A 14,221-nucleotide genomic window follows, 5' to 3' on the forward strand; every position below is an offset into this window, starting at 1 on the left:
TATTATAATCAAAAAGAAGCGCTAAGCCACAAGGGCTATACAGTGCTGCAGGGTAGGGAAGGAAGCGAGGGTATTGGATGGCAGAAGGGAGGAGGGATGATCAGCCGGTTACAGAAAACAGCGGGGCAGGGGATAGTACGGGGGTAGAGGGTAGCAAGAGATTGAAGTAGAAAGGGCTGAAGGTATCAGAATGTGTGAAGTCAGTTGTTGTCAAAAAGTCAATGAGAGAGTCCGGATGAAAGGTGGGTCCATCAGCGAGAAGGGAAGGTAAAGAGAGAGCAGCGGAGCGAAGACGACGACAGAGGTAAATTCTGCGTGCTCGTTGATAAAGTGGGCAGTCCAACAGAATGTGGCTGACTGATAATGGAGCTTGGCAATTCTCACAGAGAGGAGCAAGACGCCTCTCCATGAGATATCCATGAGTAAGACGAGTATGGCCAATGCGAAGACGGGAGAGAGTAGTCTCCCAACCTCAACACTGGTGATAAGAAGACGGCCAGTAACCTATACTCGGTTTAATAGATTGAAGTTTGTTGCCGAGCATAGTAGACCAACGTTGTTGCTAACGGGTGTGAAGGTGGGAAGATATTGCAGCAAAATAGTCTGTAAATGGAATACCTCTATAAGAAACTGGTAGGTCATGTACTGCTGACCGTGCAGCAGTGTCTGCCTGTTCATTGCCCTGTACGTCAACATGACCAGGGACCCAACAAAAAACAATATCTTTATGCTTGGTAAAGATGCGGCGTAGCCAAAGTTGGATACGGAGGACTAAGGGGTGAGGTGTATCAAATTTTTGTATAGCCTGTAAAGCACTAAGGGAGTCTGAGACAACCACAAATGATGACACAGGCATAGATGCAATACGGATAAGTGCTGTAAGGATGGCATATAATTCAGCAGTAAAAATACTAGCCGAAGATAGTAAATGCCCTTGTACGACGCTGTCCGGAAACACTGCTGCGAATCCTACGCCATCAGAAGACTTAGAGCCATCTGTGTACACAGCAATGGCATGAGAATGAGAGTGAAAGTGGTCAAGAAAAAGAGAGCGGGAAGTGACCGTAGACAGTTGGGCTTTCGAGCAAGGGAGGGAGAAAGAACAGACTCGAACAGCTGGAACTTCCAAGGGGGGTAGGGAAAAGTGAGATGCTACATGTACATAGAAAGGTGGTAGTTGAAGAGAAGACGAGCAAATGAAGGCGAAGAGAGAAGGGACGGAGTAAACAGGGGCGGCGAACAAATAAAGAATATCTACTAATATCAGTGACCATTCTATAAATGGAAGGATTGCGGAGATCATGAGAGCGTACATAGTAGCGCAGGCAATGGGCATCACGGCGATCGGATAAGGATGGAACGTTCGCTTCTGCATAGAGGCTCTCGACAGGGGAAGAGCGAAAAGCACCAAGGCATAAACGTAATCCTTGGTGATGAATGGGGTTAAGGCTAGAGAGAGTAGCAGGAGATGCCGCTGAATAGATCTGGTCACCATAATCAAGTTTCGATAAAATAAGGGTGGAATGTAGGTGAAGGAGGGTTCGACGATCAGCTCCCCATGAAAGATGAGAAAGGGTTTTAAGAAGGTTCAGCCGGCTGTGACAAGTTGCCTTCAGAGAGGTAATGTGAGGTTTCCAGGATAACCTACGATCAAAAAGAAGGCCCAGAAACTTGACTGTATCACGTTCAGGGATACGGGAGCCATAGAGGTACAAAGGATGATTGGAGATGACAGAGCGTCTAGTGAAAGTAATTTGGTGGGTTTTAGTGCTGGAAAATTTAAACCCACGTGTGGTGGCCCAATTGGAAACACGGTCGACTGCATGTTGGAGAGAAACTGTAATGAGGTGACAGTCAGCGCCTGCACAGGCAATAGCGAAGTCATCAACATAGAGTGATGACCAAATATTTGATGGAAGACTAGAGGCCAAATCATTAATAGCAAGGAGAAAAAGTGTTGTGCTCAGAACACATCCCTGGGGGACACCTTCAGCTTGGATAAAGTCCGGGGAGAACACATTAACCCGAACACGGAAATGCCTGTCAGTTAAAAAGTTCTTAAGGAATGATGGTAGATTGCCTCGAAGGCCTAAGGAGTGGGCTTGGGCTAAAATATTATACCTCCAAGTTGTGTCATATGCCTTCTCAAGGTCAAAAAATATGGCAATAACTGAGTGGTTATTCGCAAAGGCATTACGAACATACGTATCCAAGCGTAGTAAGGGGTCTATGGTAGAACGTCCCTTACGAAAGCCATATTGACGAGTGGAGAGACTGTTGTGCATCTCTAAATACCACACTAAGCGTCTATTTACTAGGCGTTCCATTACTTTGCAAACTGCACTGGTAAGAGCAATGGGACAATAGTGGGAGGTTTCATGTCCTGTAGTGCCTGGTTTGCGGAAAGGGAGAACAATGGCAGATTTCCACAGCTGTGGAAGACCTCCTTGTGACCAAATAAGATTGTAAAGGCGTAATAGGACTGCAAGGGCTGACCGATGTAAATGTTGTAGCATACGAATATGAATGTCGTCGGGCCCAGCTGCCGATGATCGACAAGCTGAGAGTGTTGCCTCCAGTTCTTGAAGTGTAAAAGGCACATTATACTGTTCTTCTCTGAGAGAAGAAAAGTCCAAGGGTGCTAACTCTCTGGCAGACTTTGAGGAAAGAAATGAGGGGCATAGATGGAGTCCCTGAGAAATACGGACCAGATGATTGCCAATTTCATTGGCAACATCTAGTGGGTTTGCTATATCAACACCGGCAACCCGCAGAACAGGAGCCGGGTCAGGAGAATATTTACCACTCAGTTTTCGTACTTTTTTCCAGACTGCACTCATAGAGGAAGCAGAGGTGATGGTGGAGACATAATCTCGCCAGCAAGTGCGTTTAGCATCACGGATGACACGGCGAGCGATCGCACGCTTCTGTTTAAAATCAAGGAGTCTCTCTGTGGTTCTATTGTACCGATACCTGCCCCATGCAGCGCGTTTCAAATGTACTGCACGAGCACAAGCAGGAGACCACCAAGGCACGCATTTCTGAGAATGCCTGCCCGAAGTTTGGGGTATAGAATGAGAAGCTGCGGTGAAAACGGAGGACGAGAAGAGGTGTGAAAGCTCATCGATGGAGGACGAAGAAGGAACCTCTTTAAAAACAGTTAGGTGTGAGTAAAGGTTCCAATTTGCCCGATCAAATTGCCAGCGTGGGGTGCGAAGAGGTGGCGAATATGAAGGGGAAGTAAGAATGACTGGGAAATGATCGCTGTCATGTAAGTCCGGGAGAACAGACCAAGTGAAGTCTAATGCGGCGGAGGAAGAGCAGACTGAGAGATCGATGCAAGAGAGAGTATGAGTCCGAGGATCAAAATGGGTGTGAGTACCTGTATTTAAAACATGGAGGGGGTGGGTGGTAAGAAAAGCCTCTAACTGAATTCCACGGGAATCACAGTGAGACCCTCCCCAGAGGAAATGGTGGGCATTAAAATCACCAAGTAACAGAATCGGTCGCAGTAATGACGAAACAAGAAAGGCAATATCCAGAATAGATAATGCCCGAGAAGGAGAGAGATATAAAGAACAGAGCGTATACCACCTATGTAAGTGGATACGGGCTGCTGTGTAATGCAGCGAAGTATGAACAAATAGCTGATGGTACGGAATATCAGTGCGTAGAAGAAGGGCACATTCATTAAAGGTCCCATCAGGAAAAGAGTCTGAAGAATACAATAAATTATAGCCTGAGTTGGGAGAAATAACAGCAGAGTGTAATTTTGGTTCCTGTAAGCAAACACCAACAGGGGCAAACTGGGAGAGTAACATTTGAAGCTCACCCCGATTACCCCTGAGGCCGCGTATATTCCACTGTAAATAGGCCATGATTGGCAATGATAAAGATACTTGAAATCCGCAGGTGAGGGTTCCTACGGATTAGAGGGGTTAGAAAAGTCCACATGCGGAGGCAGTGGAAAACGTTCAAGCAGCGAAGGAACGGTGTGCTGTGAAGAAAGGAGTTGCGCAGATGGAGCAGAGGAGAGAGAAAGAGCGGAAGGTGGATCAGTGTCCATTGATGGTTTGGTCTCTGCAATATATTCAGAGATTGCTTCAAGTGTTTCGGAATTCAGAGACGTCGTATGGGAGACAATATTGGAAATGGTTGGGGGAGGATGAGTAAAGACTGGAACTGTATTGGACTGTACCAAGGTAGGGGGGGGCAAAAGGGTGGAGGGAACTGGAGAAGCATGGCAGGGGACAGAAGAGGCAGAAACCTGGGAGGTGGCAGAAGAGAAAGAAACTTGGGAGGGAACAGGGGAGGAAGATACAGTACGAGGAGGAGGGTGAACCTCTACACTTGTAACTGAGCCAGTGAGAGGGGGAGAACCAGGGGCAGAGACAGGGAGGGTAAAATGAGGAGGTGGAAGATGGGTAGGAGGTGTTAACAGACCTTTTTTTGACTTTTGAGAAGTAGAGGGACGATTGGGAGGAGGTGTCGTACGAGGTCTCGTCGATACTGAGGCTTGTGAGAGAGAACACGAAGAAGCGAGATCAGACTGAGGCATTGAAGTAGGGACGTCTGAGCCGAGGACAGCAAAAGGATTAGATACAGGAGTGACTATGGGAGAGGTAACCACAGAGGTGGGTGTAGAAGATGGGATACCAGAAGTGGGGGGACGTTTTGAAACACGGGAATAAGAAACACGTGGGAGTCTCCCTTGGAGGCGGAGATGAGAAACTGCCATGGCATAAGGGAGACCTTCTGTCTCTTTGAGGTAACGGATTTCCCGCTCGTTTAAATAGACTTGACAACGGCGAGAGTACGAAGGGTGAGCCTCATGACAGTTAAGGCAAGAGGGAGATCGATTGCAAGACGTATTAGAATGGTCATCGGCACCACAGACTGGGCATTCGGCGATAGATCTGCAATATTTCGCTGGATGGCCAAATCGCCAGCAATTTCTACACTGTTGTGGTGTAGGGATCACCTTTCGAACTTGTAACCGATGTCCTGCTATATAAACTGAGGATGGGAGTTCTCGGCTGTCAAAAGTTAAACGAGCCACATTGCTAGGGTATCGTCTCCGCCCGCGGGCAGGAAGAACGTAAGTGTCTACCTTGAGGATTGGGAGATCTTGGAGTTCCAGCTGTTCTAGAATGTCAGTGCCACATGTCTGGAAATTTTGTTGAACTATGGTATGGGGCAGAATGACGGTACCACTACAAGAATTGAGGGAATGATGTTTTTCAAGAGTGACAGGAACAGTATCGATATGGGAAAGACGAGAGAGCTCATGAGCCTGGGTAGCATTCTGTATGGTGATGATGCGCGTACCGCTCTTAAGAGCATGGAAAGAAATATCTTTACCAACATGGCGTAGGAGTGCCTTGCCAATACTGTGGTCAGAAAGATAGGCAGTAGAGGAAGTCGGTCGTAAAGTGAAGAATTTAGTCCATTGTTCAGTCTGAAACTGAGCGTGGAAAGGTAGTGAAGGACGTGTCGATCGTTTCTGAGAAGAACGAGAAGGTGGAGAAGTATCATCAGCAGGTAATTGTCGTTGTCGTTTAGGCGTGGGACCAGAGTTGGTCCGACGTGGAACGGGTCGGCGATTTGAAAACTGCCGCACCGTAGAGGGAGAGGCCGGAAGCATAGTCAGAGGAGAGCGAAGGTCCGATAAATCGAAGGAGTCAGTCGAGGCCTCAGTACCTGAAGCGGGTGAGAAAACAGCACCGGCAAGAGGTACAGAGGCATGAGGAGTGTCTGAAGAGTGGTCCAAAGACGAGGCGGGGTCAGAACAGGGTGCGGTATCAAGAAGGGGCCCGGGGGTAGTAGGTTCATGGACTAGGGCTGCCATGGTTAGGTTACTTCTTTCTTTTTGTTTTTAAGAAAAAAAGAAAGAAAAGAAAATAAAAATAAAAAAAAAATAAAAAAAGGGGGGACCAGGGAGGGATAGTTCCTAGGAGGAATGAAAGGGCCAGAAATCTCCCTCCGTGCCCAAGAGGACCTCAGCACCGCAAGTAGCGCAGATGCAGCATGGAACCCGTGCCATACCCTACCCATCATGCTAGTAAACTAACAATCCGGGATAGCAACCTCACATCTGCCGAGCTACCTCGGTGGACAAAAGAGAGGGCGGCCGGATATCCGCCACAAAGCATACCTCCTTCGGCCACCAACCCCGGAATCCGAAAGGTGGCTTCCAGAGATACACCCGTCGCCCGAAAGACACCCAAAGCTACTCCGGGATACCGGAGAGGGATCGGGACATCCCCAGGCGATCCAGATTCCACGGCAAACTACGCCACCGCCAAGAACCTCAATGGAATGGGATGGACCCCGGTATCCTTTCCCCTACCTAGGAACTAGCACGCCTGTGGGAGAAATCCCAAAGGCCAGAAAGAGGAAGGGCAAAAGGGAGGGGTGGGGAGGGGGAGGAGGAAAGGAAAAAGGAGAGGATGGGGAGGATGGGATAGGGGAGGGGAGATTGGGGGGTAATTAGGTTCGGTCTGAGGAAGAAGACCGACAGGTCTAATTCCTCAGACCAAGAGCCTCTTCACCACGCCAAGGAGCCCCCCTTGAAGAGGAATCAAGGGGGAAGCGCTAAACCCGGAGGATTATACAGCGCCTGGGGGGGGATGTGGAAGGCATTCAGGCTTAATTCAGGGAACTGGAGCACAGATCCAATTCCCTAAATCAAGAGCCCCTCACCAACATCAAGGAACCTTCCTTGAGGGGCACACACACACACACACACACACACAAAAAAAAAAAAAAAAAAAAAAAAGTGGAAATCAGCAACTACAGACAAGTATCACTCACTGGAAAGTTTCTTAAGACAATCTCACGGCAAATAATTTTTTTCGACTACCACTCCTTCTTTGTGACTGTCAATATGGCTTCAGAAAAGGTCACTCTGCTGCTGATTTACTGTTACACCTCTCCACTAAGTAGCACCAGACACTGGATGAATCCAAGGTCAGCTGTGTAGTAGCACTGACACTGCTGGTGCTTTCAACAGAGTATGGCACCAGGAATTCTTGGGAAAACTGCAAGTATTAGGAATCACTGGCTCTGCACTATGCCTCCTCAGTGATTACCTTCAAGGTAGATTTCTAAGAGTAGTTCTTAATGGGACAGTTAACAAGATACCCTACTGGTGCAAGTGTTTCACAGGGAACAATGCTTGGGCCATTGCTATGGCCCAAGAGGACCTCAGCACAGCTGGCAGTGATGTGGCATGAAGCCCATGCCCTACCCTACCCTTCATGTGAGTAAGCCAGCAATCCAGGATAGTAACTTCATCCAGTGAGCCACCTCGGCAGACAAAAGAGTGGGTGGTTGGAAGCCCATCACAAGGCATACCTCTCTTTGGCCACCACTTCCCAGAACCAACAGGCAGCTTGCAGACACACGCTTGTCCCCCAAAGGACAACAAAAGCCACATTCCGAGACACCAGAAGGTGGACTGGCACATCCCCAGATGATCCAGATTCCACTGCAAACCCCACCACCACAAAGGGCTTCAGCAGAATGGGACAGACAACAATATCCCTTCCCCAACCTAGGAGCTAGAACTTAAGAGGGAAAATCGCCTTAGCCCAAAAGTAGGAAAGGAAGGAGAGGGAAGGGATAGGGAAAGAGGAATGGGAGAATAGGGTGGGGAAGGGAGGAATGGGGGGGAGCAATTAGGTTTGGTCTGAGGAGGAAGACCAAGAGGCCCAATTCCTCAGATAAAGAGCCCCTTCACCACAGCAAGGAGCCTCCTTGAAGATGCTTCTGATCAAGGGCCCCTTTGCAACAGAGAAGGAACCCCCTCCATTGAAGAGAATGTAATATATAAAATTTCATCAACTATTTAGGCATCATGTAGTGAAAATTAGTAAACAGTTTTATGAAAGTATTTATTTCTTTACATAGCAGTTATACAAAGAAGCTAACTCTTTCACAAACAACAGATGTACAATGTATATTATACATTGTAATAAGTGTTTTTCTTGAATTAACAGAGGTAATGGTAATACACATCATAATACAAACTTGAGTACTATATATGTATTATGAATAAATGTTAACAAAAGCATAAAGGGGGGAAAGATGTAAGACAAAATATGCAAATATAAAATTTATGAAACCCTGACAACCAGTCACTCGAGCTCCAGCTGGTGCAAGAACCCCTGACAACCAGTCACACGAGTTCTAGCTGGTGCAAGAACCCCTGACCTGTCGCTTGAGCTCTAGCTGATGCAAGAGGTACTTTCTCACCTATTAGTACTGCATCTATAAAAAGTTTTAAGATCATACAGAGTTATCACTGTGATCCACATTGAATCACATCATATATTTTTTACATTAAAAAATGTGACAAGGTCATTGGGTCATACAGCAATGACCAAGGTATAACACAATGTAATAAATTAGGTAAAATTACCAATAGCTTGTCTTCATCCATTTCCTATTAGAATTTATATTATATTCACAGCAAAGTGCCAAACCACACAGCCTTTTCATCTGAATCTCATAATAAAAATCTTTAATCTTAAGAGCAATGGAAACTGCATCAGTCGAGGCTTCAAGAACACCTACACTTATGTAAGACTTATCGTTTCATTATCATATTGCAAACAAGTGTTCCACCTGTATGCATCATTAGACGGGCATTATTAAGAATGACAGATAATTGTTAGGAAACTAGTGCATTATACACAGCAGTTTGACCACAGTGCACAATAGTATACTGAATATCAGAGTGCAGTTCAGTAATGTACACCAGAGTGCACTACAGTACTGAACACCAGATTGCACTACATTAACGAATACCAGAGTGCACTACAGTAATGTACACCAGATTGCACTACATTAACCCCTTGACTGTCGCAGCCCCCAATCCTGAAGTGTCTCCTGGTGTCGCAAAATTTCAAAAAAAAAAAAAAAAAAAAAAAAAAAAATTTTCTTGTGAAATGATAATTTTTTCTAGATTGTAATGACACCAAAAAAAACGAAATTTGATGGAAAACTGATGGAATTACGCTCTCGTGAAGTTAGCAACCTCAGCGATATTTACAAATCGGTGATTTCGCCCACTTTGAGCCCTATTTTCGGCTAATTCCATTGTTCCAGTCGACCAAACTCATAGCTATTTACACAAATAACCCGCACATAAGAGAGAGAAGCTTATGACGACGTTTCGGTCCGACTTGGACCATTGACAAAGTCACACAGTGTGACTTTGTCAATGGTCCAAGTCGGACCGAAACATTGTCGTGAGCTTCTCTCTTTTATGTGCGGGTTATTTGTGTATCGTTCCAGTCACGGTATTGTGCCTTTTTTTGTTATTCATAGCTATTTCTTTAGAACTACATTTTTCTATCGACTGAGTACAAGAAAGTGCCCATTTACCGATTTCAACTACCCAATAATGTGGTCAGAAATTTGCAATTTGGCCAATTTCATGAAAATTAAAAAATATGACAATTTCAAAATAAGGTCCAGAATGAATAATGCAGACATTCCTGGCTCTAAAATAACATTTTCTTTGTTCATCAGTCACGTCTCCAGGCCCCTCTGATATTACTCTTGCTTTCCATTTTGAATTTTTAGTGAAACAAAAAATAGAAGATTTACTGTTATGCAGACTACTACAATACTGTAATAATTGTACAAATAATGTCAACCCATTCATGACTGCATATTAGAATGGCTAGTTGGGCATTTATTGGACAATGACATCATTTGTTTACTTTTGAACATCGGCAAAAATCAAACATTTCCCCTACTTTGAGCTCCATTTCCAGGTTCTTTTTATAGTAAAACCAATCAAAATCACCTCTATTTCTATAGTATGTTTACCATTCTATCAAATGAGACCAAGAAAATGAGAATACAACCATAAATACTATACGAAAATAGACCACAAAGTCATCATTTTAATTAAAAAAAAAAGGTCAGTTTTTTTTTCTCATTATGCACTGTGTGCTCCAGGATTTTTTTTATATGGTGCACACTGACCACACAGACCCATTCTCTCACATGTGGGCCTACCAGCTTTCTTTTGCTTGATTTGAAGCCGATAGAATTTATGAGTATATATAAGTCAAACACGGTACCTCGTAAGACGTATACAGTGGACCCCCGCATAACGATCACCTCCGAATGCGACCAATTATGTAAGTGTATTTAGGTAAGTGCGTTTGTACGTGTATGTTTGGGGGTCTGAAATGGACTAATCTACTTCACAATATTCCTTATGGGAACAAATTCGGTCAGTACTGGCACCTGAACATACTTCTGGAGTGAAAAAATATCGTTAACCAGGGGTCCACTGTATATACAACCGAAACAGTCAAAGGGTTAATGAATACCGGTGCACTACAGTAATGAACACCTTAGTGCACTACAGTAATGAACACCTTAGTGCACTACAGTAATGAACACCACAGTGCACTACAGTAATGAACACCACAGTGCACTACAGTAATCAACACCACAGTGCACTACAATATTGAACATCAGAGTGTAGTACATTAATGTACACCAGAGTGCACTACAATATTGAACACCAGAATGCACTACAAAACTGAATACCAGTAATGTTATATTCAAAAAAATAAAAAATAAAATAGAGTAAATATGGAAAAAGTGCATATTATCAGACCTGTAATTTTTCTAAGGCTGCATTATTACTACTGCATGATGATGATGATGATGATGATGATGATGATGAACTGATGGTAGGTGACCGCAAGTGTGGAAGGTGACCGCAAGTGTGGAAGGTGACCGCAAGTGTGGAAGGTGACCGCAAGTGTGGAAGGTGACCGCAAGTGTGGAAGGTGACCGCAAGTGTGGAAGGTGACCGCAAGTGTGGAAGGTGACCACAAGTGTGGAAGGTGACCGCAAGTGTGGAAGGTGACCCCAAGTGTGGAAGGTGACCCCAAGTGTGGAAGGTGACCCCAAGTGTGGAAGGTGACCGCAAGTGTGGAAGGTGACCGCAAGTGTGGAAGGTGACCGCAAGTGTGGAAGGTGACCGCAATTGTGGAAGGTGACCGCAAGTGTGGAAGGTGACCGCAAGTGTGGAAGGTGACCGCAAGTGTGGAAGGTGACCGCAAGTGTGGAAGGTGACCGCAAGTGTGGAAGGTGACCGCAAGTGTGGAAGGTGACCGCAAGTGTGGAAGGTGACCGCAAGTGTGGAAGGTGACCGCAAGTGTGGAAGGTGACCGCAAGTGTGGAAGGTGACCGCAAGTGTGGAAGGTGACCGCAAGTGTGGAAGGTGACCGCAAGTGTGGAAGGTGACCGCAAGTGTGGAAGGTGACCGCAAGTGTGGAAGGTGACCGCAAGTGTGGAAGGTGACCGCAAGTGTGGAAGGTGACCGCAAGTGTGGAAGGTGACCGCAAGTGTGGAAGGTGACCGCAAGTGTGGAAGGTGACCGCAAGTGTGGAAGGTGACCGCAAGTGTGGAAGGTGACCGCAAGTGTGGAAGGTGACCGCAAGTGTGGAAGGTGACCGCAAGTGTGGAAGGTGACCGCAAGTGTGGAAGGTGACTACAAGTGTGGAAGGTGATCACAAGTGAGGAAGGTGACCACAAGTGTGGAAGGTAATGACAAGTGTGGAAGGTGACAAGTGTGGAAGGTGACCACAAGTGTGGATGGTGACCACAAGTGTGGAAGGTGACCACAAGTGTGGAAGGTGACCACAAGTGTGGATGGTGACCACAAGTGTGGAAGGTGACCACAAGTGTGGATGACCACAAATGTGGAAGGTGGCCACAAGTGAAGAAGGTGACCACAAGTGTGGAAGGTGACCACAAGTGCAAAAGGAAGAAGTCAGTTAGTGTAACAAGTCAATTTCAGTTAAGGAATCCTAGTATCTACATGATATGTGGTCCTTACTGGGAGGAAAGTGGCCGGAGTGTAGTCAACAATGCACTGAAGAAAATGTAAGAAATAATGTACATGTGTAGCTGTTCTGAAGAGTTTGACATGCCTGGCCCATGGCAGGGCTCTGGGAGTAGAAAAACTCTTGAAATTCATCAAAGGTAAGTATATCACAGTGATTAGTGGTATCAAGCAACAGTAACTCTGGCAAAACTCAAGCATATTTTTCTACTATTGAGGAGAAACATGAAAACCAGATAGAAAAAGTTAAGGTCAGTATTTACTATAGTTAACCCCTAAACGGTCCAAACGTATATATATACGTTCACTCGTGTAACGCCCCAAATTTTTTGAGAAAAATTTTTTTTTTTAATAGGAAAAAAGAGCATATGGTACCCAGGCATCCCCAATTATTTTAATATGGTGCACAGTGAGTGCGCACACCCATTCTCTCATGTCTAGGTGACTCAGGCTTATTGTGGCAGTGTTGAATGAATGACAAAGAAAGCGTATACATACGTTTGGGGCGCTACGCACGTGAAAGTATATATACGTTTGGACCGTTTAAGGGTTAAGTACAAAATGAAGAAAAAAAAAGGGAACATTTTTTCGAGAAATACTAAGTCTAAGCCAACTCATTAAACAGGAGTTCCAAATACCAGGCAAGGACAGACAGGAGAAGACAAATTTGAAAGAAAAACATATCAGGAAAACAAAGCCAAGCACATTTATAAAGATTTTTGTTCAGATTCAGTGAACTATTAGAAATAACACAGAAATACCTCTTAAGAATTTCCTGGTATTATACTATTCTACCATTTGTAGCTCAGTTGGTCTTCTTAAAGCATGTTCTCTTGTGAATACCCTGCCTATTTTCTAATATTCTCTGGGTAACACATTGCTGGCTTTAAAGACATGAACTCTAAATCTGTTCTTCTAAAAGGAACAGGTTGAAATGCTGATTTACAGTCATGTGCCAGATCAACCAGGCTATGATGGATATGTGGGTCAGTGGGCCAATAACAGCCTGGTTAACCAGGCAAGCACCAGATGAGCCTGGTCCAAGTAAAAAAAAAAAAACTCAACTCCATCAAAGGTGTACTGTCCTGTACAGAATATTTTTCAGGAGACCTAGACCTTTTGGAGTTGACTGACCACGGATCATTGAACGTTTCTTTATTATTTATGGTTATCCATAATCAATCACATTTGGTTTCAAGTGTGATTTCACACCAATTAAGATTTGGGATAAGCCCTCTCTACCTTAAGACTTAAAGGGAAAAAATAACTTCTAACTTGCCAACTTTTCAGATACAGCTGCCTCTACTGTAATTAACCCTTTCAGGGTCCAGAGGCCAAATTTCAAAGGGTGCACCAGTGTCCAAGAATTTAAAAAAAAAAAATTGTTATTTTTTTCTTATGAAATGGTAGAGAATCTTTTTCTGAAGGTAATAAAACAAAAAGTACGAAATTTGATGGAAATTGACAAAATTATGCTCTCACGAATTTTGATGTGTCAGCGATATTTACGAATCGGCGATTTTGCCGACTTTGACTCCCATTTTAGGCCAATTACATTATTCCAGTCGACCAAATTCTTAGCTAATTCACTAATATTACTTCTATTCTATCGATTGAGCACAAGAAATCGCTAAGTCAACTGTTTCAACTACAAAATAAAGTGAATGGAAATTGATAATTTGGCCAATTTAACACAAAGTTCAAAATATTCCAATTTCAAAATAGGGTCCAGAATAAACAATGTAGGTATTCCTGGCACTAAACTAACATTTCCTCTGTTCATTAGTTATGTTTTGAGGCTTTACAAATGAATTCCATTTTGATTTTTTATTCACATAATGAATTTTTATTCACACCAAAAAATAGAAGATTTACTGTTATGCAATATTGTAATAATTGTATAAATATCATCATGTGTGAGGTCGTTTGTTTACTCTTGAACATCGGCAAAAACTTAACATTTCCGCTACTTTGAGCTCAGTTTCAAGCCATTTCCAGTGCTAAAACCAATCAAAATCATCTCTATTTCTGTAATATGTCTTCCATTCTATCAAATGAGACTAAGAAATCGCAAATACAACTATAAAAAACATGCAAAAAAACACTGCAAAGTCGCTGTTTTAATCGAAAATCACGGTCTCGGTTTTTTCTCTCATTATACGTAGTGTGCTGCAGGATTTGTTTTATGTAGTGCACACATACCACATAGATGTATTCTCTCATATCTAGGCCCAAATTTACCACTCACAGTTTATCAGTGAGCTGAGCTCATGGCGTAGATCTATGGTTTGGACCCTGAACTTAACGCCGTATATCTACGGGACGGACCCTGAAAGGGTT

Source organism: Cherax quadricarinatus, chromosome 65 (genome assembly GCF_038502225.1).
Source record: "Cherax quadricarinatus isolate ZL_2023a chromosome 65, ASM3850222v1, whole genome shotgun sequence".
Classification (NCBI taxonomy): Eukaryota; Metazoa; Arthropoda; class Malacostraca; order Decapoda; family Parastacidae; genus Cherax; species Cherax quadricarinatus.